The 14,692-nt window shown below is 41.8% G+C and overlaps 1 protein-coding gene across 1 annotated transcript in view; it reads left to right on the top strand.

Annotated features, from left to right (window-relative positions):
- Positions 1–14,692, top strand: part of B3GALT1 (beta-1,3-galactosyltransferase 1) — a 247,587-nt gene that overhangs the window by 106,593 nt on the left and 126,302 nt on the right. The gene's annotated exons all lie outside the window — the stretch shown is intronic.

Here is a 14,692-nt window from a genome sequence, read left to right as displayed (position 1 = left end):
TGATGGGGATTTTGTGAGGAACCCCATCATGCCCCGAGCCAAACAGTGGGTTCACCTGGTAAAGAGTTATGGCCATTTATAGTTATTCTGGTATAAGGTGAGGGGGCTGAGTTGCCCACCTTGCTGACCTCATTGTGGGAGGGGGCTGAGGGGAGATATATTGTCACCCATGCCAGGACCCGGCGTTCTTTGTTCTTTGGCTGTGTTCTTCCTGGTCTACTGGCATGTGTCACTAGGTGCTGTGATGCTGTGGAACATGTTCCCCTGGACTATTGACTAACGCCTATGGAAATACCATGCACCCTGGACTATTCTGTTAATGGGGTCATCAACTCCTTTCCATCTGTGGACTACCTAAAAGGACTCTAAAGCTATGTGCCCTGGGTTTCATGAGTGGAATTCCGGAGACCGAATCTGGTATTATATCCCTGTTTCTAATCTTTTATTCTTTTTATCTTACTGCACGTACCTTTCTGTAACCGTATAAGCTTGTAACCGCCAGAGTATATCTTTATATATATCTCTGGCTGACTAGTGTCGACCATCTTGGGTTAATAAAATTTTAAAACTTTAGAAGGCTCTTCTCGTATTATCCTATAAGGCCCGGTCCTCTCTCTGGCTGTGAGAGTGGACGGTGTAGATAAGAAGGTGATCGCGGTTTCTGCGCCAAAGTGGTTCTGGGCGAGACTGCGATTCATCACAGCCCTCCTAAGGATTAAAAACAGATTAAATCAGAATATCATTATGAGAGCTCATATGGTGCGCGCTGCATTGGAATGACCTGGCAAGCAACAGAGGGGATTGGGAGATAGATTGGGAGTAGAAAAAGTGGTTAAAGGGACATTATACCTACTTAGTAGGGTAGAACTATGTATAGTTGAGCGAGTTATAACACGGTTGGCACCCCTGCACCCTCTATAGCTGTAGTCTTATGTATAATAAAAGTGGTAGCTGAATGGCCTCTGTTGGTATTATTGGGAGCATCACCAGAAACCACCATATAAGCCCAGCCCTGCAGATAGATAGGTTACTGTCACCAGAACCAGCATATCACCCCAGCCCTGCAGATAGATCGGTTAGGATCACCAGAACCAGCATATCACCCCAGCCCTGCAGATAGATAGGTTACTGTCACCAGAACCAGTATATCACCCCAGCCCTGCAGATAGATAGGTTAGTGTCACCAGAACCAGCATATCACTCCAGCCCTGCAGATAGATAGGTTACTGTCAGCAGAACCAGCATATCACCCCAGCCCTGCAGATAGATAGGTTAGTGTCACCAGAGCCAGCATATCACCCAGCCCTGCAGATAGATAGGTTAGTGTCACCAGAACCATCATATTAGCCCAGCCCTACAGATAGATAGGTTAGTGTCACCAGAGCCAGCATATCACCCCAGCCCTGCAGATAGATAGGTTAGTGTCACCAGAGCCAGCATATCACCCCAGCCCTGCAGATAGATAGGTTAGTGTCACCAGAGCCAGCATATCACCCCAGCCCTGCAGATAGATAGGTTAGTGTCACCAGAGCCAGCATATCACCCCAGCCCTGCAGATAGATAGGTTAGTGTCACCAGAGCCAGCATATCACCCCAGCCCTGCAGATAGATAGGTTAGTGTCACCAGAACCAGCATATCACCCCAGCCCTGCAGATAGATAGGTTAGTGTCACCAGAGCCAGCATATCACCCCAGCCCTGCAGATAGATAGGTTAGTGTCACCAGAACCAGCATATCACCCCAGCCCTGCAGATAGATAGGTTATTGTTACCAGTACCAGCATATCACCCCAGCTCAGTGAATAGATAGATTACAGTCTCCTGAATATCAGTAGTATTGTCATTGGTACTTCACATGAGGTTGCTGAGGCATGGCTGGGCGTTAGAGGGAATGGGCAAGCACTGCCCCAATGGAGGACCATGGGTAGGCTAGTATAGCTTTTTATATATATTTACACCACTGCAGTCACAACTGGGTTTTCCGTTTATCCTTGAAAATCCCTTGCATCCTGCCTATAAAAGCCAAATACTCCTTCCAGAAAACTCTATAGGATCTGGTTGGTGAAGCCGGATGACTTACTATATTGTATTCATGGCAAGTGAATTATCATTCCTTTAAAAACATAAAAGAGAAATGCCAAGTGCATTGAACTTGGGCAAAGAACAACAGGCAGCCCCTCAATTCCCCCTGGCAGCACAATCTCTTCTGCGAGTTCTCACCTGTAATTGCTATTTATCATTCTAAATATAACTGATTTATTCAGCGCCATTACTATTTATGTGCAATGCGTATGCGTTAAGTCTTCTGGGAAAGTCAGCTTTGAAAGTTAATGTATGGAATTTTCCTGTAGATCAGTATAGCAGCAGGGGCCAAGAAAGCATCAAATCAAAGCATTATTGCGGCATTTTGATTTGTATGAGAGCAGGAAAGTAAAGAAACAATAAAATTAGAAGCTGAAATAATGTCCCGGATTGTTTTGCATGAACCTGACCTCAAAGCGTCACGGGCGTCTTATTGATAGATCCTGTACGTTCCAATTAACAAGATCAAACACCCGAACAATCTCTATGCCTGAGCTGCGCCACTAGGAAATAATTGAATGGTTGGTACAGCCGGAGTTTACCCTTGCTGTGTTTGTGCTTCAGCGAGTCTGTACGGTATGGAGGAAGGTTGTGTTCTGTGCTAACTAAAGATTGTGCCTGTTCTGTGCCATTAATTATAATATACCATGGCCTTGAACTACCAACACGGATCCCGCGGCCCCCATACTGAGTACCGCCATAATCCGAGGAAACTGGGGCAATTATATTACCGTATATTTGATGTATAAGCACTTGATCTTCATTAATATAATGGGGGAAAAGAATAAAAACGCTAACAAATAGAGATGAGCGAACACTGTTCGGATCAGCCGTTCCGAACAGCACGCACCCATAGAAATGAATGGAAGCACCTGGCACGTACACTTTGCCGGCGGCCAGTTGCCGTGCCAGGTGCTTCCATTCATTTCTATGGGAGCGTGCTGTTCGAAACGGCTGATCCGAACAGTATTCGCTCATCTCTACTAACAAATTGACTTTACAATAACTTGCTAAGCTAAAATTCACATATGTGCCAATTTATATTGGGTGAAAAGGGAGCTATATCACTACCTTAAAGACTAGAGATGGGCACAACTTGAAAGACTTGTTTCGCCAGCAATTTTGTTAGTATGGTCTGATCTGAAAATAATTTTAGTATTGTGAAGGTAAACCATGTCCATTCTTATTTTTATACATGCTTTATACTGCTTAAGAAATTATATTTTTCTTTGTGCAACGTTTGTACATTAAGATGGCGCCTGAATCCAGTACCGCACCCAGAGGCTGACGCACACGATCATCATGTGGTTTACAAGAAAGACAGTATCATTTCTCGGGAAATCGAAATCTAAGAGATGTTGAAACTTAAGAGCCAATGACTGATCGCCAGTGTATTCGGATACAAGACGTACATGCTTACAGCCTGCTGTTATCTTATCTTTCTTGCATTCCTGTATAAAAACTGTAACTTCCTCAATAAACCTCAGTACTGTGTGAGCAGCCCAGTTGCATGGACTGAGATTGAAACTGCATCAACGTCAGTGTTTATCTTTGTCAGCGCGCACATGCATGATTGATTTGGAGCAGGTGACTGACCACTGAAAGTGACCCGTATTCTGGCGGAGGTCACTACCTCAACAGTATAATCTGGGGTGCAATCAGCAGTGGTTAAATTGGGCTGGAGTGCGCCAGAACTCAGTTTCGTCATAATTGCAAAATGTCTTTCAGTGTCTGAAGTGGAACATAAAAAACTCTGTTACTTACCTCTCCTGGCTCCAGAACACTCCAGGCCTACTTGGTGACATCCCAGACGTCTTGTGGGCTTGAGTCCTTATGCGTTGCGACGCAAGCTCCTGCTCACGTCACGTTCCATACGTCATTGAAGATGGTCAACATCTGCGGGGATTGTGCCAGAGCCAGAGAGAGGTAGGTAACAGGTTTTTTTTATGTTTTTATCCTCCCATGGGTATACCCCAGAGTATGATAATTGTTCATGGCCACTATGGGTCATAATACTGTGCGCAGGGACAAAGTATTATGCCTAATAGTGGCCCCTTCACAAAGTATTATGCCCCATAATAATGTGGGGGGAGGTCGTCGGTCTGTCAGGGTCTACGGGTGGCAGGAGAGTGTTCCCCTTAAAATTGTTTCCCAATTTAAGCACTGAATAAGAGGACGCCCATGGAAATTGTAATTAAATAACAAACACTGATGCTCTCCTTTTCTCATCTCTTATAGGCTACCTTATGGTGGTTAGTGATTTATTGGGTTGTCTTCCAGCCAAACGTGGAAAATTTGAAATTTGTAACGATAAAAAATTGTGGCATATTCTTAGAATATCAGATATCAGCTGACAATTGTCACCCCGAATCGATGGAAGTAGGTGGCTCCTTCCATTATGTAGTGGCTGTGTTGGAATACTGTGGCTCAGCTTCCAATACATTGAATGGGAACTGAAGTACAGTAAGCCAGCATCAGATAACCACTACACAGTGGATGGAGCCAGAAACAGGTGGCTGTCTATTGTGTACAGGCAATGCATGGTTACTGCAGTTCCGACTCCAGCACTGATCCAGTTTGGCCAATGGATATAACCTGCCTCCATCTCTGTCCACAGTGTAGCTCCAATGCCAGATTACTTCAGTTACTTCTGCCAGATACTGATCTGTGGGGGTGCCAAATGTCAGTACCCCATTACTATAATATTGAGGACCAGAAGGCGTAACTAAAGTCTTGTAGGTTCCGGTGCAATCTTTTGTCCGGGGCCCCCTACCTCACCCCTACAGCGAATTCTTGATAGTGATGATTACAGGAGCTAAGGAGTTTAATCCACCTTAGTGTGGTTAGGGTAATCTGTGGGTCTCCTTGACTTATGGGCCAGATGGAAGCTGCAATCTCAATACTGATGCCAGTGCTTATAGGCCTCCATAGCTCCTGGGCCCCAGTGCGACTGCACCCTCTACACCCACAAGGTACGCTCCTGTTGGGGTCCTGTCCTAAGGATAACTTGGCTATGGATATACAATCAATACCAAAAGGATCTTAAAGGCAGAGACTCCGTCCATGTAATTATTTTAACACACCATACAAAGGCCCTGTGTACCCGAAATTAAATCTACACCAATAAGAGACTGGCATAGATTTCTGGTGTAACTCATACCAGTTTTATAGCCCAGGGGCTGTTTTGTGAATTGCAAGGTATTGATAGTTTTACTAGCATATGGCAACATTGTATTGAATTGGTTTACTGAGTTCTTTTCTAAATTCACGCATAGTTATGGGTGAACAGATGTATAGTGCACGCGCATTTACTTTATATTAGAACAGCTGTGCTACATAAATAGTGTACCAAATGTAGTACTTCACATCCCCAGTGAGACCGGTGATGTGATGTATCCGCTATTAGAGATGAGCGAGTACTGTTCGGATCAACCGATCCGAACAGCACGCTCCATAGAAATGAATGGATGCACCTGGTACTTCCGCTTTGACGGCGGCCGGCCGCTTAACCCCCCGCGTGCCGGCTACGTCCATTCATTTCTATGCGAGCGTGCTGTTCGGATCTGCTGATCCGAACAGTACTCGCTCATCTCTATCTGCTATCACTCCAGTTTTCACAGGTAATATTCCATACCACACACTTTGACTAGGGCTACAATTCCTAATGACAAAGTAGCTGCTCGATGGAACAGTATGGACCAACTAACCAAACAGACTTGCCCAAAGTCAACTCTTTTGCCAAAGAAAAGAATTGGTTGGGGGTGAGAGAATGGGGTTGGTGTGGGGTGTGTGGGTTAGAGGTTTGTGTGTCCTTGGGGTCTCGTCGTTCTTGTTTGGGACGTGTGGGTATGGGTGGGCGTGGGGTAGGCGGGTGATGGGGGGCTCAAAGGTCTTTGGGTGGGGATTTAATAGTCTTTGGGGCTCATCTTCCTCTTGTTTGGTGGCAGAGCATGATAGTATATTTTGTAGGTGACAATCTCCAAAAACTTTATATTCAGGTGAACTTTTGGGGTTGTACACAAATTGGTTCGCCCATCACTAATGAAAACAAAGATCATATTACAAAAAAATTTGTATTGTACGTCACAATGGTTGCGAACTTGTCTTGGCGTGGATAATACATGTGGCCACCAAAAGTTGCCAAAGTAAAGAGGTCATCTCCAACATCCCTACACAAGGATGTTGAATTGAAAAGTTAAGTGAGCCAATCTTATTCTGATAACTTTAAAACCACTTTCTTGATATGTATAAAGCCATGGTCATGGATTTTAAGGGTTTCGGTCTTACTGAGCTCTTTTCTTGCTGGGTCGCACTTTTTTTCTAATGATTATATCCATAGGAAATATCAAGAACATACCAAGATAATATCTTCCAAACTGCAATCTCGGCTTCTCCTCGTCCTTATAGTTGAAATGCACCGGTGTGCACAGCTGTCTTCTAATGAGTAAATCCAAATGGATCGAGATATTAATGATTTTCTATCACTTCTCACAATTTAATATCCACTGGGTCACAGCGTGCTTTGTAAAGTACAGCCATGGGTCTAATTGAAGAATAAATCTAAGGAAGAATCACTTAAGAATATAGATTTTTTTTCTTCCAAATAACTTGTCAACGGTTAACTGATAGGGAAAATTTGCTAATGTTCTGAAGAAATTTTTTAAAAAGTCATAGATTATAAGTTTAATGAAATTAGGGATAAATGAACTGCTTTGTTTCAGCAAATTCATCCGTCTGCTTGTAAAGCTTCCCAAGACCATAAAATGGGTAATGTACCAAATATCTAAATGAATGAACCATTAAAATGCCATTAAGTCCAGTCCAGGTATTTTGACCTTCACATTTCTAAAATGCCATTTTTCAAGAACCGACCATTGATTAAGTTTTTCCGAGATGAGTGTTCTGTCCATACTGCTTTTTCCGTCATACGAGTGGATTGAAAACTTTTAGTGCTATTTTGTGCAGTCGATTTTAGACCTTGTTCATATCTTGTTTTAGGATTCAACCTTGGATCTTGTCTGACCTGTGTTAGTTTATTTGCACTGGGCATAAAAGTGTAGACTACGCTCTTCTGCCAGAACGCCAAAGGAAAGCAGGTCATACAAGGACCCTTTAGACTCCGTATGCTGCAGTAAAGTAAAGAAATCCATTATGATGTTTGTCTGTATATGTTTGGACGTTCAAGCATATACAAGTGGTAGAAAGCCTAGAGCAGGGATGAAGTAAGATGTGAACGAGACCTTGCCGAGACTTTATCTCGAAAGAAAAGTGTTCTTCATGTCTATGTCTGTATGGTAGAGATTACTCACTTTTACTCCGTATTATAATTCCTTATAATTTCCTTATAATAAGAGTTATTATTATTATTATTATTATTATTATTATTATTATATAATCATAATAATAATACTGGTAATAATGAATATAATACCCTAATAATTATTACTTATTACTATATTATTATATGTAATAATAATAATAATAATATTACTGGTAATAACTTATATAATACCCTATAAATGATTATTTATTACTATATTATTATATGTACTATTATTATTATTATTATTATTATTAATAATAATAATAATAATAATAATATAATAATAATAATTAATAGTGCATATAATTATAATTATTTTTATAAGCTCTACACAAAAGCTCACACCAACCTACGAGCAACTATAGAGGCAACACCCTCAGATTTCTGTGGACCGAACTGTACCTCCATATGCCCCCAGTATTGCATTGAGTTTCCATATGGAAGGAAATTGGAGCATGCTATGGCCTGGTTCACATCTGTGCATGGGTTTCCATTTGGGGAGTCCACTTGGAGACCCCCCCAAAAGGAAACCTAATCCACATAAAAAAGCGGTTACCTAAGGACACCTATGGACCCCATAGACTATAATGGGATCCACTTGGTTTCCACATGAAAAATGTGGAGCGAAAAATTCTGCTTGCAGAGAGAGGAACAGAATGGCTTGAACATAGATGTGAACTGAACCTAAGTCATTATTCAAACATCGCTTCTAGAACTAGTGACTTCAAAATAGAGTCCATTATATGGCAGATTACCTACACACCCAAATCATTGAACCACTCTATGCAAATCCATATATCCTCCAGGCATAGAGTTCTATCGTGTGCATGAAGCCAAGTGAATTAAAGGGTTTGTCCAGCATTAGAAAACTATTTCAGCTTTTAATTTTTTTTTTACATAATATTACTTCTCGCGACTAGTGGCAATGTCTAGTATTGCATTCTGACCCTAATGCTATGCATAGCACATGGATACTGTAGAAAAAAACATTCTGATCTTTGGCAATCCCTTTAGGTTTCTGATGTTTACTGATAATATTCAGAGCCTCCAAGCCAATGGGATGTAGCAGTGGCTAATATTCATTCTCTTCTAGAGCCACCATCATTAGCCACGTTGCACCATTGTCAATATTTTGTCACCTTATTGATGATTCAGTTTCCGGAACCGTATAACATAAAGCAATATTTATCCTTGATACTTTGATAAAATTGAAATGACGTTACAATATTGTTATTAATCTAGCGTGGAGTCATTTCTGCGAAGGTATCTTCCCAGACATATATGGCACCAGTTCTTAATCTCTGCACCTCTCCGAATTTAATAATTGCATTATGGAAATATATCATTTTTATTTCAATCATCATCTCGCCACCATCAGCTTGTGACAGATACACTCGTTCAATAAAACACATTTCATTTACCTTTTTCCCAGAAGAATCTCGCAACATATTACACAAAGGCCATATACATCTCTCTCCAGATTGTAACCGGTATGTTAATTGTATCTAACAAGTTTATGGTAGCGCCATATAAGCACAAGAAAAGCAGGTGTTTGTGCTTAGTCCTCTGGAACTCGTAAAACCGCAGGCGGACCTGGGAATTAACTCACATTTTATGGCGCAATTTGTTGTGAGTTTATTTGGAGTGGGCAGTCGTATTGAGGTAATTATCTCTTACTACAGTCCTCAATTTCCCAGGATTGCCATTGGATTTTATATCAGTTCACAAAATTGTGAATTTTTCTTTTATTGCAACTGCTTTTTTTCTTTTCTTTCTTACAATGTTCAATGAGGTTTTCCAAGCAAAGAAGTCTCGAGATCATTAAACGTAATTTATCTCTGGTGCTGCTTATATAAAATCCTAAAAATATGTTATGTATGAGGAATAGAGACTAGAGATGAGCGAACACTAAAATGTCCGAGGTTCGAAATCCGATTCGGACAGCCGCACACTGTTCGGCTGTTTGAACGGATTTCGAACACCATTATAGTCTATGGGGAGAAATGCTCGTTTCAGGGGTAGGCAAAATTCGATAAAATTATACTTACCAAGTCCAAGAGTGATGGTCGGGCTGGATTCTCCTTGAAGTCTTCTCCTGGCGCAGCGCCCCCGCGGCGTCTTACGGCTGGAATTCACTCTGCCTAGGCATCGGGGCCTAGGCAGAGCCGACTGCGCATGCGCGGTCGGCTCTGCCCGGCCCAACGCCTGAGCAGAGCCGACTGCGCATGTGTGGGCATGCCCGCACATGCGCAGTCGGCTCTGCCTAGGCTGGATGCCTAGGCAGAGTGAATTCCAGCCGAAAGACCCCAGCGGGGACGCTGCATGGAGAAGACTTCTAAAGGTAAGAGAAGAACCAGCGTTGATTGGCAGAATGTATAGCATTCTGCCAATCAATACTGGTTCTGCATCGAACCTTAAACTTCGAACAACTAGTAGTGTTCGATCGAGAACAAGTATTTCGAATACTGTAGTATTCGATCAAACACCTACTCGATCGAACACTGCTCGCTCATCTCTAATAGAGACGTATAAAACTTATCTGGATAAGATTCTATGTGTATACATGAGAAGTAACACCTTGTGGTCTTTGTATGACATTCAACATGTTGTAGCAGTTTTCCCCTCTGCTGGCTCTACCTCCAATTTTCGGTTCTCCCTGCGCTGGTGCAGATGGTGTAGATGATATGGGGACTCCCATAGACAGTATATGGAGAACACAGGAAATTTTGTGTCCTAACGCTCTTTCACTCAGAAGCTCCAGCAGCATCATCTATATTACAGAGAAACACTGTGAAAAAAGCCATTGGGCTGACATAGAAGACTTACTGTTATCTGCAGCAAACTCATTTTGCCCATGTCTGTGCTCTTCTACCATTCAACTACTCTTCCCTCCTCTCTCCTTCATTCTCTATGGGACGTGTCTTTTGTCACCTCTATGAGTCGATAGTCTATCTTGAGAGCAAGGTGAATTCGGCAGAGATTTCAGAATGATTGTCAGTTGACGAAGAAGGGAAGGAGAAAGAGAGCCGTTTTATCTTTGTGCCCCTATAAATTTTAAAGTTTATTACAATTATCTGTGCTATTTGTTCTAAGTAGGGTTGAGCCAATCTTCAGATTTCAGGATCGATTTTAAAATCCGATTTCCGATCATTTTCCAGCCAATCCCGATCATGAAATTTGCTCGATCGCCGATCGGAATCTGATCTTTTCTGATCCCGATCGCTCAACCCTAGTTCTAAGCAATTTTTATACATTTACATGGATGAGCCCTTTCATTGGCTGTCTATAAACTTAGAATTTCTTCAGAGGAGCTAATGTGAATGATGACAAGACGATTCTGACTGCAGAATATTTTAGCATTATATGAGTCACAGGAATAAAGCGCACAGTGATTGGTCATTATGGACAGCGATGGTATTTTTTATCAGGCAGCTTTGATAAATGAGGCTCCTATTTCATGGTATAATATTGTATTACACTACAATCACTAGTCTATTCATTACCATCATTGATTTTTCATTACTTACAAGCATTTACAGAGCCTCGCATCTCCTGCTTTCCAACACACAGTATGCTAATAGAGTGGAAGGAGTTCCTGATGTTATAGAATAGTGTTTTTTCATGAAACTGTGCTATTTTTGTCCATGCACCATTTTTTGTGGTGCAGCTCAGCCCCATTCCAGAACACATTATATATAGAGGGCGCCCTGCACTGCAAAAGCTATACTATACCCTTTGCACCATCTCTCTGCTTTGTCATACCAAGTTGGGTCTCCCACTTCTAGGTTCACATTAGCATTGCATCTTTGTCGCTTGGGTCTGTCGGAAGACCCGAACAATGGAGAGGCAGAACGCTAAAACTGCAGTTACAGACTGAGCCTGGCTTTAAACTGAAACCGAAATGCAAAAAAGAGACACCGAGAGCACTAAGTGTAGTAGTACACTATAACAGCATAAAGTAGTGATATTTTTGTACTACAACCAGTTGGCCTCTTACCTGGCGGGGTTGTGAGTGGATCACAACACTCTGAATCACATAAGAATAGTGTATGATCTTGGTGAGAGTGGCAGCAGTTCTATCTGCATACTCCAGATTCCCGACGTGTCCTTGTGATTTTGCACGTGAGAAAGGTCCGAAACGCCCGAAACTCGCTGTGCCGTACCGTTTTTATACTTCAATAAAAGGTTCTTCAACAAATATCTTTGACTGATGTCTCACCCCTATGACCATTGAGCGTGGGTCTTCTAGCACGGACTCTTGGTCCCTATTACTGCCCACCGTTAAACTAAAACCGGTGGAGGAAAAAGACTTTGGATTCTCAAAGGACAATGTGCCGGAATCTCTATTGGATACATTTTATTAGCTGAACCTGCCAATTTAAACCAAACTTACTATCTTATATTTATGGAGGTCTTCCTACTTTTTCCTGAAGGCAAATGTCAGGGGACATAAGAATCAGCAGATGGATTTTAACTTTCCAATCCATTAGCTCTCGGCGAGATAAGCCACTTCCAGAGGTGACAGGCGGCTTTTTTCATCTCCCAGGTCAGTTATGTTGGAGTCAGATATGATATCTATTAACAACTACCCAAAGTATATGGCCAGTTTCGTTACACGTATCTGCTCTTAGCAACTCCGTAAGATCTGCCGCGGTGTTACTGTAGGGGGTCCAAAGCTCGGAGATGGAGGTAGACTTTATTTTTCTTGTATTATGTTTCTGCACATCACCCGGTCCTCCACTTATTGTCATCTGGGGTCTGAAGAGTATAAAAGTGAGTTATAAGTGACAAATCCCAATGGTTTCAGGATCCGAAGAATCCCACAATTTTTGGAAATTTTTTGTTGCATTAGTTTGCTGGTTTGTTCATCTAGAATTGTCATCAGTCGCAATATTTATAAGACATAAATTGTCCGAGATTATACGGATCTGCATTAAAGCGGCATTTTACTGGCATTCAGGGGCGCTGAAATGCCCTGAGATCTCAGATACTTTGTAAGAGCTGTTTGACAAGTTCATTATTTGCTGGTAATTTCCTCGAATTTCAGAATGAAAAGAGAAATTGTGTTTGCGCTAATTTATGTCTTTTCGGTCCTAGTGTCGTGAACACAAATGACTGTAATATTCTTATTTTCTTCGCATTTCCCTATTAAATATCTATATAGATTTATTGATTTATCTATTTCAGGAGATGTAATTATGTGAAATTATTCACAGCCGTAAAAGGTCATATATAATTATATCTTAATGGAAATGTATAACTCCAACGTTGCTCATAAATCTATGTACTGACATGAAACGCGTTAGTGTAATGCGGCAGAATGTATGGTAGGAAATGCATGTATGTAGAAAATTTTCTGTATAGATTCCATCAATTTTCTACTCGGTGTTGAGTTACATGTATATACCCTCCATTCATTTATATGACAAAATGCAATGTCCAAAAAATCTCTCGGACACAAAATAACAACCTTCACTGATCTACTGAAAATTTACTTGTTATTTTGAAGATTATCAATGAAATTATATAGCCGGATATAGGTATCAGAAGTTAAGCAGTTGTTCTGTAAACTACAGGATTTTGTGATATGCTGTCACAGAGTGATATGCTAACTATAACTATCATATAAGTGTCCACACAGTGCGAGGTAGGTGAGTTGCAGCTTTTCAAGGATTTTGTTAGCATGTGATGTTTTGTTGACTTCAAGAATATTCTGAATCTTTAACCAAATTGGAGATTAGTTAAGTGTGGACACATCACTATTAAAGGGATTCTACCATTAAAACACTTTTTTTCTGATTGACTCGTTGGAATAGCCTAAGAAAGGCTATTCTTCTCCTACCTTTAGATGTCTTCTCCGCGCCGCCGTTCCGTAGAAATCCTGGTTTTCGTTGGTATGCAAATAAGTTCTCGTGCAGCACTGGGGGCAGTCTCCAGCGCTCAAACAGCACTGAGGGCATCCTCAATGTTGCAAGAGAACTCTCCAGCGCTGCCTCCATCTTCTTCAGGAAAGTCCTCTTCATGCGTCTTCTTCCACCTGACACCAGGCAGGGCTCAGGCATCGGGCAGAGCCGACAGCGCATGCCCACAGGCCACAAGAAAATGGCCGCTTACTTACTGTGCCCGAGGCCTACAAGTAAGTTGGCAGATCCTGTTTTCTACAGGTCACATTTCAGCTTTGCTGTGTAGACTGGAACAGCAGAGTGATCTTATTATCACTAGAGGGCAAGACATTTAATGACAGATCTCAGGTAGTTGTCACAATAGGGATCATAGTGGTGATAGCTGAAACCAGGCCAATAAACCAGGGGGCCCAAAGGTCAGCCTTGTTACACTTAGGCTAATTAAACTTCTTTGACTTCTTTTTTTATTTTCATGGCTGACAGTTTATTATACATAACCTTTTACAGTGAGAATGGAGAAAATTAACACTTTAATGCTAACAGTAGCAGTTAGCTAGCATATCTTCAAGGAGGGATTCAGTGGAGGGGGACCATACCTAGAATAGGGGGCACGATTACTATGTGGTGGGGAGCTCTGATGGAATGAGAATGATAGGAAGCTTGTGTGGACACATATGTTGTAAACGTGGGCCTTAGCTGAACTTTTGCACCAGGACCCATGCATTTTTAGTTATGCTCTTATGGACTGCATTGCCTTCTTTCAGGGGTTGAAATTGTTCTCAGTCGCTTTCTGGAGGTTGACCCCTCATTACAGCTTTCTGTATGAACAATGCAGGGAGAATTTGCATTTATCCAGCAGGAATCGGTTTTTAAAGGGCCAGGATTGTTACTTTTTTTCAAAAATTTCATGAGTAGACAATTTTTGGGGTTCACTTACCACTATTATACTCTCTCTGTGTCTTTAATGTAATAAGCAAAGGACCAGGAGAGGGGTGTATACAATTGTACTCACCTCACCTGGGCTTTGTCACAGTGTCTGATGCAGGTCCATATTCTTTTTGGAGCTTCTCAGGCCTCCTGAATGACATCGGCAGTCAGGGGTGACCGCAGGAGGCCTGGCATATTATGATGCTTCTATCTAAGCCTCTTGCTCATGGACACTGCGATGGAGCCCAAGAGAAGTAAGACTGTTTTATTATGTATCCGCAACACCTTTGCTTATTATTCTCTGGAGTCTGAAGACATCCCAGAGTATAATAATAGCTATTGTGGTGAAACAAACCTACTGGTCGGACCTTACAAATATTCATGGGGTGAAAGAGGCAAGTCTCGTGAAGTCGCCCAACGCTGGTCTCCATCATAGTCATCCCTGAGCAAGTTATTAA

This window comes from Leptodactylus fuscus, chromosome 8, assembly GCF_031893055.1.
Source record: "Leptodactylus fuscus isolate aLepFus1 chromosome 8, aLepFus1.hap2, whole genome shotgun sequence".
In the NCBI taxonomy this organism is placed as follows: Eukaryota; Metazoa; Chordata; class Amphibia; order Anura; family Leptodactylidae; genus Leptodactylus; species Leptodactylus fuscus.
Note: the sequence above shows the minus strand (reverse complement) of the source record. Positions and strands in the feature narration are given on the sequence as shown.